Below are 8,421 nucleotides of genomic sequence, written 5' to 3'. Positions count from 1 at the left end.
CGTTGAACTATTAACGGTGAATCAACGTTTAATGTTAAATGGTTGCGAAAACGTTGAACTATTAACGGTGAATCAACGTTTAATGTTAAATGTTTGCGCAAACGTTGAACTATTAACGGTGAATCAACGTAATATCTTCAACCTGCCTTTGTATTACCAAAAAACGCATACAATAAAAAAGTACAAACAACACTTTGGCATTGGCTGAGGGTTTTGAAAGAGGTATTAATTATTATTATTAGTAGTAGTAGTAATAATAATAATAATATAATTTTTTAAAATTAATTCGTCCAAAAACGTCGTCAAAAACAGGCAGGTATTAACCAGGAAGACAACATCAGGCAATTAAACGGTTTTAAATGTTTTGAGGCAGAAACAAAACTTCGCAATGACAAATCAACAGGTTTAAAGAGAGTTTGCGTGGCCTGGCGGTTAGGGAGCTGGTCTTGAGACCGAAGGGTCGTGGGTTCGAGTCCCAGACTTGAGGCCATGAGGTTGTGTGGTGGTACTCCGAGTTAAATGAAAGACTAAAAAAAAATAAAATTGTTCTTTTTTCATTATGGCATACAGTTGTTTTTTTCCTCTCTCTCATGCAATTTTGAGCATCATGAACGTGAATTTTATGGTTTATTCAAGGTTGAATGTATGACGTTGAAACGACGTTGGCATATCAACGTTGATTCACCTTTCAAAATCGACACAAAATCCAACGTTGATTCAACCATCACTTTCGACGTTGATTCAACGTTGATTCAACGTCGATTCAACGTTGAAATGCCTGCTGGGTAGATGCTGCAATGGTTTCTTGTTGGATGAACTGGAGATACCGCTAAAAGACAACATGAAAGTTTGGTTTCTGTCTATCTTTTATTTCATGGACGAGGCTATTATACGAAGCAACAGCTGCTTCTGTTCAGAAATGCCACATTTTGAGGTTATTGTCCTCTGTTTGGAGGGACAAATCAAGCACGTCCTTGATCCCCATTGGACTTATCTTCAGGACTCATCTTCAGGACTTATCTTCACGTCATGGGAGAACAGGCACACAATACCTTAACAACCTGGTCTGAGGTCTAAATGAATTTTGACCCATTATTCATTCATCTATACACTTACATTATTGCTATACATACATTATATAACACCTCTAAGCCCTCCTCACACAGTATTTAAAGAATGGCATCTGAGAGGATTATGAACTATTTGTTGTTTATGTTTGTAAAGCAATTTGTTATATAAAGCAGCATAAACAAACCTACAACATACAAAAAGCAATTTTTTTCTATTACTCACACATATGACCCTAAAGGCGTCATCTCTAACACAGATCCTATCATTTGTAAAATAAACCTTCAAAGCCTAGTGAAACCATAAATTAAGAGGGTCAGGATCAGGGAGCAATATCTTGGAATGCTAAAACACATTAATTCCTCAAAAGTTTGTGCCAGACAATCACTAATCCAGTTTTAGTGTGTTTCTATTAACAAAGCTAAACTGGTCATTATATACTATATATTTTATATTTTTGCATAACATAATATACATATATATTGTTACATATATATGTATATATGACTATTATGATCAATTAGCTGATCTAATTCTTATGTGTGTGGAAATACCCAAAGATAGAAACATTCTGGACAGACATGTCAAAAACTCTCTCAGATGAAGACATTACTGCTTCACCCGTCCAGGGTGTGTCCCAAACAGACACGTCCATCATGCCTCCTCTACCCTCCACCCACCAGACGTCTTAACCTTCTGGAGCAGACACACTCTCCCAGGTCCACTTGATCCAGAATGTTATGTTCCACCTCAAACTGGAGAAGGTCAAATACAGCCTGGAAAATACAAGAAAAAAGTCCTGAATATTTTGTCCCTGTTTCTTCAATATTATGATCTGATCAAACATATCAGACCTAGGCTGAGTTGCCACGGAGACAACTTCCCTGCTTTTTTACCCTTTTAGGATTTTCAATATTTGTATTATTATACATTTGATTTATCGTGTCTCTTAATTTGAGAGAAACGCAATGCAAGCAGGGCTGGGCGAAACACAGAGAGCAGGGGCTAAAAGGCTCTAATATTCTCATGCTGGTGTTTGATTGATGTTTTGATGAATGACTTTTGCACATTTTATATGCTAGGACGCCCGTGGCTTCCCGTCACGTGCACACGTGAGTGCGAAGACGCTGAATGTGATGTTTGAAAATCAAATCAAGTGATGCTGGAACAGAAGGTCCCTCTCCGGTCCGCCTCTGGCCGGCACCGTGGACACGTGAGCTGTGGAGGGAGAAGGTATGTCCCACGTCTCCTAACGACATCGCCTCCTCTCTCGTCCCCTCGCCATGAATCTTCAGTGCGGTCAATACCAATACAGTAAAGACTTGCGATATTATATAGCAAGGACGGTGTCGGCGCAAACAAACTATGTGCTTTAAAAAAAATGGCAGGGGAAATATCACATCAGAACCGATCGATACACAACCCATGAGTTAACGAGGCTGCTTCCCTCATTCCAGTATTCCCATCCCCATCAGTCTCTTCTCCCAGTTAGCACAGCTAACACCAACACTCTTTATCTGATCCCAACAAACAAACATGGCATCCTTAAAGCGCCCATGCAGGTGTAACGTTTGAGCTCAGGGTCACTGAGAAGGTACCGAGAACAGCCTGTACCTGGCAGTAACATGGGGTTAAGTGCAGAACACCAGGACCGCCTTCTCAACCCACTAGAACCCTTGCCATGTTCTGTAAGTTAAAACGCCACTCACCCACCTCTCTGCACTGCGATGTCATTGATAATCCCCCCACAATCATTTATTTTTTCAGCAGTACCCCTTGAGAGCACTTCAGTTCCGGAACTTGGGAGGCAGAGAAAGCCGACGCTCGATTGGCTACACACAAGTGGAGAAGTAACCTGGGAAACCGCATCACTGCCTGTCCCCCGGATTTGTTAAAGTCCTAAATTTGTTGTCGTTTTTGATGTTCCCTCTTGCTGTGAGAAACGGAGCGTCTGTCTCCTCGAGGTCATGTGCGTCACATTTCGAAAATTAAAGTACGTTTTGAGGACATCAAAAGGCACCGCTGTGTTCTGATGTGCGGGAACTCAGAAATATCCTTGCATTGTCATGTTTATCAGAGTTCACTTTTGCTGCCACACCGAGTCAAAACACCAAAAACAGACCAAAGGTTCATCAGCCATTTTTAGCTATGTGCAGTATGTCTTCTGTGTAGTACTAAGAAAATATTAAAGCACATTATCATGAATCATATCCAAGTAGAGGCTACTGTATAGTCTACTGCACATTCTACTTTTCTAGAGTCTCTGTTACGTCTTTACCTGGACCTGGCACAGATTAATTTCATAAGCTACCTCGGTCTTGTCAAATTGAATTTGTATGGAAGTAATCGCTTTTTCTTTAAACTGATGCTGTAACTCGCAGAAATGACACAGGTGTGTCAAAGGATTAGAGCAAAAATGTGCAAAACAGCAAACCGTGGAGATTTAACCTTTAAGAGAGAGGAAGCAGCCAGGCTGGAACGAATGCAGGTCAGAGGATAATTACAGATGCTGAGTGAAAAATGGAGCATGTCTGAATTTATTCTTACCGCACACACACACACACACACACACACACACACACACACACACACCTAAACACACACACACACACACACACACACAAACACACACACACACACACACACACACACACACACACACACACACACACAACATGCATGCCTGTGCATGCATACATATACTGTGCACATACACATGCACAAATAATTTGTAGTTTTACTTATTTTTAGATGCTCTTTATAATATGCACTTCTTTGGTTGCTAAGGACATGCAACCAGCATTTGTCATAGCGTCAGGTAATGTCAGCACTTCCAGGGCCCGTTAGTCCTGATGGGCACTGCAGTACAGGGTCCTGATGGGCAGTACCGTATAAGGGTCATTTGTCCTGATAGTCATTGCCTGCTAGCAGATGTAGACAACATAAATGAATTGCGATTTGTTCTTATGTTTCATGTATGTTAAAAGGTCCATTTGTGCATTCAAAATGTACATTTTAGATGTAATTACAGTAAATGAACTTATCTGAGATAACTTGTTATATTACTGATTATTGTTTAACTGGTCTGGACCACTTGACATTGGACTGAGAGTGATGTGAGCAGTACCTTAAACTTACTGTGATCCCCCTGGTCTAGAGCTCTGTGTACATCATCACACTTCATCCACTGGCAGATTTAACGTACACACAGCACCACATGACTTTATCACAGTCTCCATGTCTGTCGTGCCTTTGTAGAAAATCAATTCTCTCATAACCCTTGCTGTCACCAGTCTCACAAATCTTCTCTGTTTGTCTGCGCCGTGGAGCAAAATGAACGTCGGACACTCAAATCTCAAATCTCGTCAGGCATATTTAAAATCAAGGATAAAAACGTGCCCTCAAAAATATATATCAAAATATGTAAAAACAAACAAAGGCACCAAAAGCATGATACATGCTGAAAACAGGACAGAGTGGGTTTAAAACACAGACTGAAGAATGAAGCTTTATGTGTGTGGGTTTAAAACACAGACTGAAGAATGAAGCTTTATGTGTGTGGGTTTAAAACACAGATTAAACAATGAAGCTTTATGTGTGTGGGTTTAAAACACAGACTGAAGAATGAAGCTTTATGTGTGTGGGTTTAAAACACAGATTAAACAATGAAGCTTTATGTGTTTATGGGTTTAACACAGATTAAACAATGAAGCTTTATGTGTGTGGGTTTAATACAGATTAAACAATGAAGCTTTATGTGAGTGGGTTTAAAACACAGATTAAACAATGAAGCTTTATGTGTGTGGGTTTAAAACACAGATTAAACAATGAAGCTTTATGTGAGTGGGTTTAAAACACAGATTAAACAATGAAGCTTTATGTGTGTGGGTTTAAAACACAGATTAAACAATGAAGCTTTATGTGAGTGGGTTTAAAACACAGATTAAACAATGAAGCTTTATGTGAGTGGGTTTAAAACACAGACTGAAGAATGAAGCTTTATGTGTGTGGGTTTAAAACACAGACTGAAGAATGAAGCTTTATGTGTGTGGTTTTAAAACACAGACTGAAGAACGAAGCTTTATGTGTGTGGCTTTAAAACACAGACTGAAGAACGAAGCTTTATGTGTGTGGCTTTAAAACACAGACTGAAGAACAAAGCTTTATGTGTGTGGCTTTAAAACACAGACTGAAGAATGAAGCTTTATGTGTGTGGGTTTAAAACACAGATTAAACAATGAAGCTTTATGTGAGTGGGTTTAAAACACAGATTAAACAATGAAGCTTTATGTGAGTGGGTTTAAAACACAGACTGAAGAATGAAGCTTTATGTGTGTGGTTTTAAAACACAGACTGAAGAACGAAGCTTTATGTGTGTGGCTTTAAAACACAGACTGAAGAACGAAGCTTTATGTGTGTGGCTTTAAAACACAGACTGAAGAACAAAGCTTTATGTGTGTGGCTTTAAAACACAGACTGAAGAACGAAGCTTTATGTGTGTGGGTTTAAAACACAGACTGAAGAACGAAGCTTCATGTGTGTGGGTTTAAAACACAGACTGAAGAATGAAGCTTCATGTGTGTGGGTTTAAAACACAGACTGAAGAACGAAGCTTTATGTGTGTGGGTTTAAAACACAGATTAAACAATGAAGCTTTATGTGTGTGGGTTTAAAACACAGATTAAACAATGAAGCTTTATGTGTGTGGGTTTAAAACACAGTTTAAACTATGAAGCTTTATGTGTGTGGGTTTAAAACACAGATTAAACAATGAAGCTTTATGTGTGTGGGTTTAAAACACAGATTAAACAATGAAGTTTCTGTGGGTTTAACATTCTTTTCTTTATCCTCGGTTTTAACTTTGTTTGAACAAGTGCCCAATGTTCGTTTTGTTCCACAGCACAGACAAACAGAAGATCTCCGACACCAAGGGTTATGAAATAATTGATAGTAGGCCTCGCTGTCCACCTTCTGTCCAACCACCAGCCCACAGGTTGTCTTCATCCTCCTGTAGAGAACATGAACAATTTCTAAGAACTACTCAACAAATCGTGGCTGTTCAGTGAACCAGTTTGTACGTGAGCAGCCCGGTGCAAACTTATGTTGTCCCAGATGACAACAAACCCGGACTCTTCTGGTCCATCCCCCTAGTGAGGGAGAATGAGTATGTTGTGCTGTGTGTTGAGGAAGGTGATGATCTGGGCAGTGTGTGATGCTGCCATGCGGCCACGGACTCAGACAATGGCACGGTGTCCTGTGTCATTACTGTATTTTACGACAGTATGAAACAGGCATAAAGTTGTCAATACTGTGTGGCACTAGACACTGGAATAAAGTATCAATGAGTGGATAGCATGGCATGCTTGAGCAAATTCATAGCACAGTTTTTTCACACTGTCAGAGGTGTGGTAAAATGATGCTATTGTTTGCTCTGGCCATGTTGATGATGGTCTCTGTGAGTGACCGGCAGACAAAGCACAGGGTCTGGTTCACGTAGGGTGTAAAGAAGCAGGATGTGTTTATTTAATCTCCAAATAGAGGCAAGAAAACTATTTACATAAGCAAACTAAGACATTTAAAAAACCAAAATGTGATAGTTCACAAGTGTGACGCTGGGGTGCTGGAGCAAGGACGAGACACGAGTCCAGGTCTCCGATCCAAACGACACGTTTTATTTGTGGATTATAGCGCAATGGCGCACAGTAAACAAACACAAGCACACAACGTGCAGACTATAGACAACGACGAGCACAGGACACTGCGCGAGCGCACATTAAATAGACAAACCACAGTAGCCCCACGTGATCACGAGACGATTCACAGGTGAGACTTATTACTCACACAACAAAACCCTACCCACGTATATACACTGACGCAGACAAAGCACGTAGACAACGTTGACACACGCCCAAAAGGGAGGGGCCGGGGTCCTCAACGTGACAGACGCCCCCTCCAAGGGCACTACCCGTCCCGGGGTGCCAACAGGACCGAGTGCCCCGAACCCACGACGATGGGCGGATCCGACGCGCTCAGTCCTGCGTCTGGGAGGTGACCGCCCTTGGGGAAGCGTCCGCCACGGACCGCCTAGAACACCCTCCCTGGGAAGACGGGGGAAAAGACGGAAGACACATTAAACGGAACGTTCACAAACACACACACAGGCACGTTCACACACAGTGGCACAAGAGGGAAAAACGGGTTTGGTAAACAAAGGGGAAGACTGACAAACACGGGAACACACACACACGACATAGGTGCCAGGCTGCGCGCCAGGAGAAGGGCGAGTAGGGGAGAAAGAGGTGGAGCTACTGGCGCGGCAGGCGCTGCGGTGGGCGGTGTTCCTCCTGCCCCCCGCTGCATACCCTCCACCGGGCGCAGCGCGGCTGGCGGACGTGCCCGGCGCAGCGCGGCTGGCGGACGTGCCCGGCGCAGCGCGGCTGGCGGACTCTCCCCCCAGCTGGTCGTAGGGGACGTCCCTCTCGCCTCGCGACCGCTCTCCGGAGTCGGCTGTGGGCTCTTCCACCTCCATATCTTCCGCCTCGCTGCCCCGGCTCCAACTCATGGGCTGCTCCGGACTGCCACCCCGAGAGCAGTCCATGTTCTCTCCTCCGGAGCGACCGGAGGGTGTACTCCACCCTCCCTTTACCGTCCCAACCGAACACTCAGAGGGGGGTGGACTGACCTCCTCCTCGGAATACATGTCGCTGTCCGTGCACTCGGAAACGCCCGAGTGCACGGACAGAGGACGATCGTCCTCCTCATACCCCTCCTCCTCCTCTCCGTAGTCAGTGGGGTGTGCAGAGCGCTCCGACGGCGGGTAGTCCTCGTCGTCATCCTCCTCCCCCTCCTCTACGACGGAAGAGGGACCTACGGGTGGAGGGAGGTAGTCCTCTTCCTCTGACTCCTCCTCTTCCTCCACCCCGTAGTCTATGGTGGACGCGTCGTCCAACGAGGGAGCGTAGGCTTCCTCCCCCTCCCCACCGTAGTCTACGGCGCGGGGGAGAGGAGGAAGAGCGGTGATGCCTCTTGCTGGAGCGTAACGCCTTCTTAGGCCGGGTGGCGTACCCTGGCATCTTCGGGTGACTCAGGTCGGCTCGTCGTTCTGTGACGCTGGGGTGCTGGAGCAAGGACGAGACACGAGTCCAGGTCTCCGGTCCAAACGACACGTTTTATTTGTGGATTATAGCGCAATGGCGCACAGTAAACAAACACAAGCACACAATGTGCAGACTATAGACAACGACGAGCACAGGACACTGCGCGAGCGCACATTAAATAGACAAACCACAGTAGCCCCACGTGATCACGAGACGATTCACAGGTGAGACTTATTACTCACACAACAAAACCCTA

This window comes from Brachyhypopomus gauderio, chromosome 1 (genome assembly GCF_052324685.1).
Source record: "Brachyhypopomus gauderio isolate BG-103 chromosome 1, BGAUD_0.2, whole genome shotgun sequence".
NCBI classification, from domain to species: domain Eukaryota; kingdom Metazoa; phylum Chordata; class Actinopteri; order Gymnotiformes; family Hypopomidae; genus Brachyhypopomus; species Brachyhypopomus gauderio.
This window is presented reverse-complemented; position numbering follows the sequence as displayed.